This window comes from Tiliqua scincoides, chromosome 2 (genome assembly GCF_035046505.1).
Source record: "Tiliqua scincoides isolate rTilSci1 chromosome 2, rTilSci1.hap2, whole genome shotgun sequence".
In the NCBI taxonomy this organism is placed as follows: domain Eukaryota; kingdom Metazoa; phylum Chordata; class Lepidosauria; order Squamata; family Scincidae; genus Tiliqua; species Tiliqua scincoides.
Genome location: NC_089822.1, coordinates 7,175,046 through 7,189,593, shown reverse-complemented (window position 1 = coordinate 7,189,593; position 14,548 = coordinate 7,175,046). Strand labels below are relative to the sequence as shown.

General features: G+C 46.1%; 1 protein-coding gene and 1 pseudogene across 1 annotated transcript in view; both read right to left on the bottom strand.

The window, feature by feature from the left end:
* The window catches only part of CTIF (cap binding complex dependent translation initiation factor), a 194,602-nt gene that overhangs the window by 165,839 nt on the left and 14,215 nt on the right, over window positions 1-14,548 (bottom strand). The gene's annotated exons all lie outside the window — the stretch shown is intronic.
* Window positions 10,559-10,675, bottom strand: LOC136643301 (5S ribosomal RNA; annotated as a pseudogene).

Sequence of the window (14,548 nt, the reverse complement as noted above, 5' to 3'; positions counted from 1 at the left end):
CCTAAGCGTTCCCACAGCAGAAAGACATCCTGTGTCAGATTCAGAGGAAGGGTTATTTTGAGGCAAATGGAAATCTCTAGGAAAGTCCTGAAGTTGGTTCAGATGTGACTCCATTCCATGGTTCGGTGCTGCAGGAACAAGCCTGGGTTATACTCACCCACTCTGATTTCACTTCCAATACAGCAGCAGCAAGCCATGGTTTGCTGTAACACTGGAAATGGAAAAATTTTGATTGTACAAGCCCTAGTTTACCTCATTCAGACATAGTCATTATTTACAGCTAAATTGGAAGGAGGAAATTTGAAGTTGAGGGGGGGGCGGAAGCACATGAGATAAGAACATATGAAGAAGAGCCCTGCTGGATCAGGCCCAGGTCCCATCTAGTCCAGCTTCCCTCATCTCACTGTGGCCCACCAGATGCCTCAGGGAGCACACACAAGACCACAAGATATTTGCATCTTGCTGCCACCTCCCTACATCTAGCATTCTATTTACACTCACACTCGAAAGATGGGGCTTGCTCATGAAGCACCAAATCAGGATTTGGCATTATGATTGAACCAACCATAACACCACCTTCTTAGACCAACTCCTTTTATCTTCCCCCTTCCAAACTTTCCTAGAATTCAAGCAAGAATACAAACATCCACAAGTCACAATTGCTACCCAATTCTTTTGGACTTTAACTTTGCATTGTGGAAAACACAGGGGCCAGACCTGTCAAACAGCACAATAAAGACACCACCAGTGAGTGAGTGAGTTTCCCCTGGGGGCTGGGGATAAGAATAGGCCCTCAGTTTGGCTGTACTTGTCGTAAGAGGCAACTAAACAGCCACTGGGTAGATGGGACCCCTTAGCCTGGGAAGTGCAGCTCATCTGAGAGAAGGAAAACTCTGATCCCAAACCTCCACTGCCTTGTGGCTACATCCAGTTGTGGAAAAGGCTTCAGGAGTCAACCTTGAGGCAAAATCCGGAGCCGGAGTCCCTGAGGCAGTTCATGGCTGAACACAGTCACGTTCTGGCAACTCCTGCGACGCCGCTAGAACCAACCGTATTAGCCTCTGCCTTTCCACTGGACCATTTCAGCGACATGGAGAAGGGGGATTTGCTGCATGGGAAACAGTCTATCCTCCATATCTGCTTTACCCAGGCTTCGCACACTGGAGAGGACACTCTGTTCCAGAACCACCATTCAGAGTGCAATGCCATAGTCTTCCGAGACTGAAGGATGCCAACAACAAGAAGTGAGTGAGCTGTCTTCCTTTGAGAAATCCAAGGGACAGCACTCTTGCCATGTGCAAGCTTTTTCATCCACACAACGTTTTGAAGCTAGGATTGACACTGCATTGGCCAAAAAGACTTTGCTCTCTCTCTCTCATCTACTACACACCAGGATAATAATAGTAATAACATTATTGACCTTACAGAGTTGTTGCAAAGATTACAACACCATCAACTATGTGTGGAGCTTGCGGAACTACTGAAAGCACAAAGTTCATTGCTACTAGGACAATTACAAAGAACAGAAAGGACTGCGACCTGCGGAAACAGGAATGCCTTTCAGAAAACCTTCAAATCCAATCCCCTCCTAAAGCTTTACAGAGCACAGCTATACAGAAGCCTCTTTTCCCCCAGTACAAATGCAATGAATTCAGTAACAGTCTGGACTTCTGAGCACTCATTTCTCGCACCCCTGCATGTTTACATCTAGAACAGTGATTTTCAATCTTTTTCATCTAATGGCGCACTGGCAAGGCACTAAAACAGTCAAGGCACACCAACAGCTTTTTGACAATTGACAAAGCACACTGTGCTGTCAGTGGGGGGGTCACATCCCCCAGTGGTCCTATTGATAAATGACCCGCCTCCAAATTCCCGCAGCACCACTGGCATCGCTAGGGGTTGCGGGCCGCACCAGGTGAAGCGCCGGGGGGGGTGACGCACCCTGGGGAGAGGATGCACTAACATCATGGCATTAGGAGCTACCCCGTCATGCCATACACCGATGGATGTGGAATGGCCAGTGGAGTGCAATGCAAAAAACAGAATTGAAATCGCTCCTTTTGTTCAAAAGTTATGGCCCAAAAACCGGAAGGAAAAAAATGCATGGAGCCCTATGGGAAGTGAAAGTGAGCCGTATTGCGCGTTTACTCGTGAGTAGGCGTACGTGCCATAGTCCGTCGGAAAGGGCAGGCTGAGAAAAATCCAACAACACCACAATGATCCCGATCCAATGAATGCAGCCCCCAAAAAACACCCGAGAAGTTCCCCCCTCCCAGCTGCGAGTTTAAGTCAGAAACGAAGCCATGTGGTAGCGTTTACTCGCAAGTAGGCGGACTTGCCTTAGTCAAGGCAGGCTGAGAGGACTCCAAAGAGGTCAAAATGGTCCTGATCCAATGAATGCAGCCCCCAAAAACACGGAGAAGGCGGTCCTCCTCCCAGCTGCGAGTCAAAGGAGCCCTATGGAAAGTGAAGCAGCCTCATGTCGTATTTACTCGTGAGCAGGCAGACATGCCTTGGCTGGTGGTCAGGCCAGGCAAAGGGGAATGTGAGGACACCAGAATGGTCCCGATCTGATGGAGCTGGAGTGCACAAATGCTCCAGAAGGCAGCCTCCCCCCCCCCCAAAAAAGGATTTAAAAGTGGCTTGAACTGGTAAGAGGCATGTTTTCTATTTTGCACTTGCAAAGCCAGGTGGGTCTTTATCTTGATATGCCTGAGACAGAAGAACTTTAAGCTGGGCACTGGGAAGGGCTGGAAAACTCACTGATTCTTTTTGGGGGGTTGTTATAGCAGTCAGACTACAGCAGGGGTGCCCAAACCCCGGCCCGGGGGCCACTTGTGGCCCTCAGGGGCTCCTAATCAGGCCCTCAGGGAACCCCCAGTCTCCAATGAGCCTCTGGCCCTCCAGAGATTTGCTGGAGCCCATGCCAGCCCTATACAACTGCTCAAAGCATGAGGACAACTGTTCAACCTCTCACCTGAGCTTTGGGACAAGGGCTCCCTCCACTACTTGCTGTTTCACATCTGTGATGCAGTACTGGCAGTGAAGGAAAGGCTGGCCTTGCTTTGTGCAAGGCCTTTTATAGTCCTTGAGCTACTGCAAGACCTTCATTCATTCATACAAGTTCCATCTCTAACATATTCATTTATGTAAATTTATTCAAATTTGAAATGTAAATTAATTCTTTTTTTTCGCCAGCCCCCAAACAGTGTCAGAGAGATGATGTGGCCCTCCTGCCAAAATGTTTGGACACCCCTGGACTACAGAGTAAGCTCCAATGACCACTATGGGACTTACTTCTGAGTAGACATGCATAGGATTGAGTTCACAGGCTGCAATCCTACCCACACTTTCCTGAGAGTAAGCCCCATTGACCACAATAGGTCTTACTTCAGAGTAGATTCACTTGGTGGAACAGGGCTGGCTCCCCCTTATTTAATTATTTTATTTTAATTTAATTATTTATAATTATTTATTTTAATTTGCTTGATGATGTCACTTCTGGTCATGACATCACTTCTAATGGGTCCTGGACAGATTGTCATTCTAAAAAGTGGGTCCCAGTGCTAAAAGTTTGAGAACTGCTGCAATAAGGTGTTAGTAAGTTGACGGGGGGGGGGGGTGTGTGTGTGAGACTCTACAAGTTTTCAAAATCACTAAAATCAGAGTTTGGAGGAATAAGACCATCATGTTATATATCAATCAATGTGTAATTTCATGCAGAATGCAACAAAACAAACCAAATTGAAATATTTGTGTTCGAACAAAAGGTATAGCCAAAAAACCAGTGGGGGCGGGGCAATGGTACATCACCACGCCCACCTGGGGCATTGCCCCGCCCACAACATGGGGTGATGTGCAGGTCTCCCACACCGGGTGACTAGAATCTTAGTGACGCCACTGCGTGGCACACTTGGGGACTATTCGCGGCACACCAGTGTACTACAGCACAGTGGTTGAAAATGGCTGGTCTAGAACATAAGAGTCTTTGTTCCAGATCAGGGATGCCTGCAGTTACAGCATGTGGCCAGCAAGGCAGACTAGGCCATGTGACTTAAAAAGAAGCAGGAAATTTTCTGGAAAAAGAGGTAGGGAGAAGGCCTCTGTTCCTTAGTGAAGAATGCACCCGTGTGTGCGACTGACTTCTGCAGAGTGGGGGAGCAAAGGACTTCAACCACTGCAGCTGCTCCTATCAGAGGACACTGTGATGCAATGCAATGCCAAGTTGGGCTAACCATTTCAATTCTTGAAAATTTTTGGCCATGGGCTAGGTGGCCAGTTGTCTCCTGTCAATATTTGACCAGGCCTGGTGACCCTACCTGAAGCAGAAAAAAATGACCTCCTGTTCAGTCATAGCTTAATTGTAGCAACACTGCAAGCCAGCCGGACAGCACAGATTTCTGTATCATGTCAGTGTTGTTATAAGTCCGCTATAGTGCAGAACAAAAACACCACAGATGTGGCCACTGGTTTGAGAGCTGGACATGGGGCCAAACTAGATGCAGGTTTAGGCATGCTGTTGCCCTTTGTGGCTTTTTCTTTTTGCAATCACAATTGGGACCAACTGGGATTTGCATCACATGCCAAGATCCCAATGAAAGTTGTCCGTTGAAGCTGCTCTTGGCTCTGGAAGGGAAGTTGCTCCTAGGAGGACTTCACATACTGGCTGCAAACACTCAAACTCAGAAAATGTATTCTGAGCAGTGGGGGAGAAATAAATGTGTGTTTTGCTCCCTTCTTAAAAACAACTGGAGGCATTGAACTTTTATGGACATAGGTAAAACTGGACTCACCAGTTTAAGATTAAGATCACTATCTTGCCATGGACAAATCCCTTCCTGGTAGGGTTTAAGCTTTTGGTGGCTCCTTACTTCAACAGCGCAGGGGACCCAGTTGTGCAGTCCACCTCTGGAGGATGATGGATCCAGATAGATTTCTGGGGGCTCTGCAGCCCTGCCTTGCTACCAGGATCAGCAACTCATCTGAAGCCCTGGTTGACCTCTGGAACGAGAAAATAGCTGGAGTGGTGGATCAGACAGCCTTAGCCATGTCACAAGCAGGGGTGCCAAACTCATACAGCAGGCTGAACAGCATTCATAATGCCTGCGGAGGGTCAGAAGAGACATCATTAAGCAGGAAGTGATGTCAACAAGCTGGTCATGACCAGAAATAAGCGCTTTTTCTCACTTAGGAACATATTAGCTGTAAATGATACAGAAGGGAAGATACTCAAATTTTGATCATATTTTCAAGATATGGGAGAGCTCAGCTATCATGCAGGCTGCCCTTTCAGCAGCTGTTAGCAATTAATGGTGGTGCTGGGAGAGTTCAGGGGCCAGATAAAGAGCTTCTGCGGACCACATCAGGACTGCGGGCTGCATCCAGCCTGCAAGCCTTGTGTTTGACACAAGCTGCTACAGTGGCTCTTCGGTTTACTGAGATGCTTCAGATGGAACAACCCGGCAAATGTCTGGAGCAATGGTGCAGGAAAATTTGGGATGAGTCTGACCAAACATGGATTAGTGCTCATATCAGAGCCTACTGCATAGCGATGATGGCAGCAAAGAAGCTTTGCCTCCATCGTGTCTGCAGACAGCCACCCAGCTGAGCTTTCTCAAGTGATGTGATGTGGCTCCTTCAGGGCTGCAAGGGGAATGTACAGTTGCTTGTTGCGACATATTTGCTACGAACTTCACTGATTAAATTGCACACAACTGCTATGACTTGGGCTCCACACTGACAGTGCTATGGATGTCCCCCAGGCATCTGTTGGTCCTGTTATAGAGTCTTTTCAGTCTGTAATGTCTGGAAGAGGACAGGATTCCTCTGTCCACTTGATCCTTGCCCAGCTTGGCTTTTAAGATCTGCCCAGGAAGGTCTGGCCAAGTGGGTACAGAGGATGTCTCCTCCTGAAAAAGCCTTCCCTGGAGCTCTCTGTGTTGGACAATTTCCAGCCAAATTCAAACCTTCGTTTTCTGGGCAAGGTGATCGAGTGGATGGTGACATCTCCTCTGTAGAACATCCTAGAGCAGTGGTTCTCATGCTTTTAGCACCAGGACCCACTTTTTAGAATGAGAATCTGTCGGGACCCACCAAAAGTGATGTCATGACCAGAAGTGACATCATCAAGCAGCGAAAGTTTTAACAATCCTAGGCTGTAATCTTACCCACACTTACCCAGGAGTAAAAAGCATAAACTTAGTAGTCTATTCAAAGTACAGATCTGTCACATTTCCCCAAATGCAGTCACATACCATGGTAGCATCAAGTCTAATGTATTAAAAATAAAATATTGAAATGAATGGGGACCCACCTGAAATTGGTTCACAACCCACCTAGTGGGTCCCGACCCACAGTCTGAGAAACACTGTCCTAGAGGATCCTTTAAATCTGGCTTCAAGCAAGACTTTGGGATGGAAACTGCCTTGGTGATCCTTGTTGATAAGCTGCGCTGGGGACTAAACAGACAATTGGGAACTGAATGTGGATTAACAGATTACAGATAAACCCAGACAAAACAGACAGCCTCCTGATCCAGAAATTCACAATTTCTAAGCCGTTTTGGACTACTGACCTGTTCTGAATAGGGCTGCTGTCCCTCTGCAGGGCAGGTACATAGCTTGGGAATCCTCCTAGATCCACAACTGCTCCTGGATCACCAGGTGGCAACTGTGGCCTGGGGAGCTTTTAAACAGCTTCAGCTGGTGCACTAGCTGCGGCCATACCAAGTTGGTCAGAGCTGACCACAGTGGTCCACGCATTGGTGATATCCCAGTTAGATTACTGTAATGTGTTTTACATGGGGCTGTCCCTGATGATAGTCTGCAAACTGCAAAATGCGGCAGCTTATGCAGTTTCTAAAGTTCAGCGGTTCGATTCTGCTAGATCGCTGCCCCAGCGGCTTCACCAACTGCCAATTCATTTCCAAGCCCAATTCAAGGTGCTGGTTTTGAGCTTTAAAGTTCTGGTGAGCAACTATCATCTGGTGATCCGGGAGCAGCTGTGGATATAAGAGGACTACAGGACTGCCTGGTCTGTGCATTTCAGCATGATTGGAAGAGGGGACTCTGCAATGAAGATTGGGGGTGGGGGGGTGGCCAGAGCTATGGAACTTGCTCCAGTCTGATTTGAGAACTGCCCCTCCCTGGGGTTGTTCCAGCCTGGGCTCCAGAGAAAAAAAGGTGTTTTTCAGTTGGTGTTTTTGTCTTGATGTTAACTATTTATTCCCACCTTTGCTGCTGATTTTACTGTTTACCGATGTTTTCTTCTGTGTTTTAACATTTCCCCTGCCATTTTATCATTTTGCTCTTTTGCGGCTATTAATGCTATATACTGTTTTATGTTGCTTCATCATCTGATTGTCCTTACTGCTGCTGTTTTTACTGATGCTATATTCTTTCTCTGTTTTTATACATTTTTTTTTTTACTATTGCCTGCTGCTCCTTCATTTCTGGGTATATCTATTGTTCTATTGTTCTCTGAAGCATTTTGTATGCTAGCTGCCCCATGATAGTGGGGGGGAAAGGCAGTACAAATATAATATAAAAGTTTCTAAATAAATAAATAAAACAGCCTCATCCTGAGTCAGACCATTACTGTCAACTCTGCCTGGCAAATGACTCTCCAAGGGCTCCGCCAGGAGGTCTCTTCCAGCCTTAAGACTGAATATTCTGTAACAATAAATGCCCAGGACTGAACCTTAAATTTTATTAATATGCAACAGACGACAGCTAAGGACCTTCCCCCCAATTTTTTGAGTACTCTTCCCAGAATCAGTTTTACAATTTTGTTCCTCTTAGGTTTTTTTTTTAAAGTTTTGCTTTCTTTTAAATCACTGTCCTTTGATTAGTCTAGTATAGTGGTTCTCAAACTTTTAGCACTTTTTAGAATGTGCTAAAACACATTCATGACCAGAAACAATGTCATGACCAGAAGTGACATTATCAAGCAGGAAAATTTTTAACAATCCTAGGCTGCAATCCTATCCACACTTACCCAGGTGTAAGTCCCATTTACTATTATTATTAATTATTATTAACAGTATTTATATACCGCTTTTCAACAAAAAGTTCACAAAGCAGTTTACAGCGAAAAATCAAATAACTTATGGCTCCCTGTCCCAAAAGGGCTCACAATCTAAAAAGATGCAAAAAGAACACCAGCAGACAGCCACTAGAAAAGACACTGCTGGGGTGAGGTGGCCCAGTTACTCTCCCCCTGCTAAAAAGAGGAGCACCCACTTGAAAAAGTCCCTCTTACCAATTTGCAGGGGTAATTTACTATCATTAGTAGGTTGGCAACCTTCAGTCTCGAAAGACTATGGTATCGCGCTCTGAAAGGTGGTTCTGGAACAGCTTCTAGTGTGGCTGAAAAGGCCAATCCGGGAGTGACAATCCCTTCCACACTGGGAGCAAGTGCAGTCTGTCCCTGGTCTGTCTCCCTGGCTGTGGGCCTTCCTTCTTTGCCTCTTAGCCTCAGACTGTTGGCCAAGTGTCTCTTCAAACTGGGAAAGGCCACGCTGCACAGCCTGCCTCCAAGCGGACCGCTCAGAGGCCAGGGTTTCCCACTTGTTGAGGTCCACTCCTAAGGCCTTCATTGGTAAAAGCATATATCATTTATCTTGGTAAAATGATTTATCATTTTAAAAGGCTTTATCATTGGTAAATGATTTATCATTTTAAAAGGCTTTATCATTGGTAAAAGCATATATAAAGTAGCCTGTTAAAAGTACAGATCTGAAACATTTCCCCAAATGCAGGCACATACCATGGTGGCATCAAGTCTAACATATTAAAAATAAAATATTGAAATGAATGGGGACCCACCTGAAATTGGCTTGCGACCCACCTAGTGGGTCCTGATCCACAGTTTGAGAAACACTGGTCCAGTGAGTTTTGATTTCAAAACTGGTTGTTTGAGAGTTTTGCTCGGGGTTTTTGTATGTGATTGATGCTGAACATTGTTACTCAGAAGTATTATCAAACAATTATTTTTCACACTGGATACATCTAGGAGGGCTTGTTGTACTAACCAGTTTCTACAGAAATCCTGTGAGGCATCAGAGGTGCCCCACGGGAGAAATGGGATAACAGATATAGGGGATCGGTTCTTGACAACTCAACAGCCCAGACCAACGAACGATGATGGCTTCATAGGGAGGAAGACAGACTCCATATATGATCAAATTTGTTGCAAGTCCTGGCTGGGGGCAATACTGCTTGACTAGCACCATGATGTCACAGAAATACCTTCCTCTTCAATATCCTGAACAGCTTTTGCGCTCCATCATACATTAAAACGATGACCACAGGCCAAGAAGAACAGGAAAGGATTTGTGACGGGCACAAAGCATGTCCTTGTTGATACCCTTGATTTTTCTGAAGTTGACCATCATCGAGGAGGGAGTAGCTCCTTATCTGGTTGGTCAGAGGAATGCAGCTTCTAGGACACAGCCCACAAGTAGAGCCCTACTCTACACAGTAGAGAGTACACAGACACGAGAAAATCCATCACCACTTCAGTCTGTATTTACGAAGTTACAATAATGGCAACAGCATAGTAGCAGCATAGCAAAGAGTAGACAGCCACAAGGCTTTGCTCTTCAGAGCTAGGCATACTTGGTCAAGAGAATAAAATGAAAATTCTGACACAAAGCTGGTACTAAGACAAGCCAAATATCAGCTGCAGTATCAATGAGGTGCACTGATTAAGGAGGCATCTGCTTATTTGGCAGCTGACAAGGACCCAAGTGGTCAAAACTCATCCAGTAAATGTATGCAGTTTTAATGTTCATTGGAAGCTGCCATTGCTGAATCAGACAATTGTTCCACCTAGATCAGTAGAGTCAACTCTGACTGGTAGGTAGTAGCTCTCTGGAGTTTCAGGATTTTTCTCTGTCCTGTGTGGAGTTGCCACCAGAGACTGAGCCTGGGAGCTTCTGCAAGCAAAGTAGATGCTCGTTCATTAAGCCATGGTTTTAGGATCCCACGCTTGCCCCATTATTTAAAAAAAAAATGAAGGGTTTTTAAGTGATGCATCAGTAGCATATTTGCAAATAAATCCTTTATATAACCACAAAGAATTTAGAACTGGTTTCTAAATATAGGCTAGTCAAATGTTTATGCTGCATATCAACCCAGGAAAGAGGCCTCAAAGTGCCATCGAAAGGAAAGAGTAAAATAAAACAGCACAATTTAAACAAGAATCCACAAGAAGACCAAGTCGCAGCTCAAAACCAAACAGTCTGGGGAGGACAAATTAATTAACATTGATGCTTGCTGAGTCTTCAACTGCAACAGAAAGGAAGAAGACAGACAAGTTTTCTGAAGAGGGTTTTTTAAAGTCTGCATGCCACCACCAAAGAGCCCTGACTCGTATTCCCATCAACAACACTTCTGACAGTAGCAAGAGACAAAGCAGAGTCTCCTCGGAAGATTAAGTCAGAGAGGCAAGATTTCATGAACATCCAGCTGTATGTGCTTCCAGGTCTGACTTGGGTTTTAAACTTGCCAACTGCCTTGGTTGGCAACCTTCAGTCTCGAAAGACTATGGCATAAGCCTACAGCACCTGGTATTCCCAGGCGGTCTCCCATCCAAGTACTAACCAGGCCTGACCCTGCTTAGCTTCCAAGATCAGACGAGATTGGGCATGTGCAGGGTAACAGTCAACTGCCAATGTGCCAACTGCCTTGTGGCTTCCTAATCTCTCTCTAGTCCCTAACCACCTGGGCTACCACCACTCCTCTACCTGCTTTCACACTGGTCTTCCAATGTTTTCATCCAGATGCCCACCATTCTATGCTTCTCGGGCATCCCAATCCTAACCAGCACTGATGCAGCGGGGCCCCATGGCCCACACTGTATCAAGCTGGGAAGGAGAAGGCAGGAGGCCCCCTTGGGGGTAAGGCACCCCAGCATGTACAATGGGGCTACTTTGATCTGTACCAGTCAATTTGCAGGTGCAAGTCTGAGAAGCTCTGTGTTGGACTTTCAGGCCCAGGAAGGGGAATAGGGTTTGGAGTAGGCCAGCATAATCGATCCTGCCCCCTTCCTGGGCCTGATCCACCCCCTCCCCAACCTCCCCCACCCAGTTAGACCCTCTCCCTGCCCTGTTCTGCCCTCCCCCTGCCCCTGTGCTGTCTGTCAATAGCTTACTTGCTATGTCCAGTGAGGTGCCTGGATGCAGCACAGGCAAGACAGCACAGGCCTTCCCATCTGTGAAGCCTACTCACTGGGTGTTGCAAACATGCTTTATGGCACATTTGTGACAGCCTAGGCTGGCGCAGCAGTTGCTGCTCCGACATAAGGTTACAACAGGATTGCATCATGAGTCAATGTTGTAGCATCTTCTGGATGGACTTTTTGGCTTAAATCCTGGGTTTCAATAGGCTCTGCCTCGGAACAGATTCTCACATGCAGCTCTCTTGAGGCCCCATTGCCAAGTTCCTCATACATGACTTGTTTCAAGGCTTGGTGCCAGTCCTGATCAGACTCACACATTTAGTTCTCTGTGTGCCTGGCAAGTCACCTGTCCTTCCTCTCTCATCCAAGCCATGCGATCGACTGAGGCTCGCTTTGTAACTGTGAGCGTCTTGGACTAGGAACACCAGGTTCAGGAAGAAGCACACACACCCAATACATCATCGTAATGACCAGTGTGTCCAGGAATCAGGCCTACCACCAAATCCATTCTGCTTGCTGTGGAGAGGCAGGGCCTCTCCAAGATGTGTAATGACACACTGCAAGCCTCCTGGGTGAGAAAAGGACTTTGAAATCTCCTACAAGACTGCTGTTGTTGTAATTAGCACCTTCTCTCTGTTCTTTCTTACTAATCTAGTACATTGATACCTTTAATACCAACGCACGATCAGTCACTGGGTGTGTGTTAAGGGGCAAGGGTTGGATTTTGGATTTTTTGCACTGGACATATTTCAGCCCTTGCTCACAGCTTAAAAAGGGCTTGTTCGCTCTCCCCAGCTGAAAAGCAAATGTGCATAAATTCAATTTTTTTTGTTTGTTTTGCAAATCCTCTTAGGCTTTCTCGAAATTATATTTAAAGGCAAAAAAGAGATGGGAAGTGGAAGAAAGAGGGACATGAACCCAAATTCCAATTAGAGATTCTTTGTGGGTTTCCAAAGGGGTAGCAGAACAATCCCTACGAAACAGAGGAGGTCAGAGTTCAGCGAGCTCATCAGTCACAGTTCTTTACCATCCTCCACAATGGGGCAGAGAACAAAGACAAAAACACACACAGATAAGTGCTTAATGAAAACCCTGAACAGCAGGAGTGTGGCCTTTAATTAATCCTTTAGGCTGGCTTGTAAAAGCCTCAAAACCCTGCATTACAACACTCTTGGCCTCAAAAAAAAAACAAAAATATTCCATCATACTTCCTACAGACTTTTCCCCCCCAGGAAATATATTCTTTGCAAACCAAAATATTCTTGTTACTGAAAATTAATAAACAACTTTCAGCAGCCAACATGCTAGGATGGTTTTATGGTTCTGGTACTGAACTCAAACCTGGTAGATCCAGGTTCAAAAACCTGCTCAAACATGGGGCTATATGACTTCAGGCCAGTCACTATCTCTTAGACTCACCTACCTCACAGGGGTGTTATGAGCACAAAAGGAGGGAAAGAACTGCATACACCATGCTGAGCCACTTGGAGAAAATGTGTAAAATAACTCCCATTCCGCAGGTTATGGGGAAGGACTGAAAACATCTTGAGGCTAACAGCAGGCATCTTTAAGCCTGGTTGCAAAGAGCTTCAAGGCCAGCTCCTTCCCACAACCAAACACTATTCACTTGCCCCAAGCTGGGAACAAGTTTGTCTTGGAAAAGCTACTTTCTGCCAGCCAACCATGACAGCTTGCTTTGCAGAAGCACTATACAAGTGCCCAAAAAGCCCCTCACTGATAACAACTTTGATGAAAAAAGTTAAACAATAATCAAAATGTCAATTAAAACAGAACTGCGATAAGATGAAACAAGGCAGTGGCAGTTCACACACCAAGTAAATAGCAGCATTTTAAAAGACACTAATATATTCGGTGTTCAAGTAATATTCCATTGCACAGAGGCTGCAGGCATCATAGAAGAACTTTCCAGTGGTGGTTTTGAATGTTTCCATTCCAAAACTGGACTGTTCCAGCCCCTTACCCCTAAGCCCACCATTCCCCAACATTCAAAGTTCATTCAATGACTTTCCTTCCCTGTAGCTGTGCCTTCCACATCCTTCACTCAACATTCATTTCAGGTCCTGATGCAGGGCTCACTTTCCTTCTCTCCAACAACCCCCCAGTTTACTCCTTGGTAACTTGAACACACGTTTGAATAGCGCTTCTGACCCAGCAGCTTTCCCCCAGCTCCTCCTCTGGATCCATCGTCTTTGTGCTCTCTTGGTCTCATCTTCATCCAGAACTTCTGAGTCTCTGATCTCTCTGGAATCTTCTCTGCCTGCCCATGACTGTAGCTCTGCCTGCACTGTGCACACACTCTCTTCAGAGGAGCCTTGCTGAATCTCTGCAAAGGCCCATGTGCATTCCCTTTCCCACAAGGGCAAACCAGATGCCCCTTGGAAGGGCATGATACAGGGCGTGCACAAACAGGGCATGAAATTGACAGCCTTACCTGCTGGTCTCCCCCCCCCCCCCACCCAGCAACTGACATACTAATTAGTATCCAGCCCTCCGCACTCATGACTCACTGCCAGCATCAGACTATCTTCCCTGAATTTTTTAGAGCCATACTCTGCTGTAGTGATTTTCAAACCTTTCCCATCTCAGGGCACACTGACAAGGCACTAAAATGGTCAAGGCACATGACCATTTTTGTCACCAATTGTCACCAGGCTTTTGACAATTGACAAGGCACACCGTGCTTTCAATGGGGAGGGGGCACACATCTCCCATTGGCCCTACTAATAAATGACCTTTCCCCCCAATTCCTGTGGCACACCTGTGGACCACTTGTGGCACACCAGTGGTTGAAAATGGCTGCTCTATTGTGATGCCTAAATACATACAACTGAAATAAATTCATATTCTTCTCATGGTTGTCCCTTCCATGTCAAGAAAATTAGACTGTAAGCTCCTTGGGGCAGGGAATGTGCTGCCATACACTGAAAGCCTACACATATTGGAAAAGAGGCCACAGAGAACACATATGTATGCAGAAGATTCCAGGTTCAGTTGTTGGCATCCCAAGGCAAATGGTTGGGGAGCAGCTCCCAGGAAAGCCCCCTACTCTCTAGAACCTGCTGTCAGTCTGAGTAGGCAACACTGGCCTGGAAGGGCCAATGATCCAACTCTACAAAAGTCAGTTTTGTATGTTTCTCGATAGAATCATCCTACTACGCTTGGCTCTTATAAACCAGGCAAGACATGAAGCAGGCTTTCTGTTGCCTGAAGAAGCAGCAAGATGCATCCATCTCCCAAGGAATAGATAGGTGGGAGTACTCTTCCGGCGGAATTCCAGGGTTTTGAGGAATAGACCTCTCCCTTGAGAAATGTGTGTGTGTGTGTGTGTTTTCCATGAAAGGTT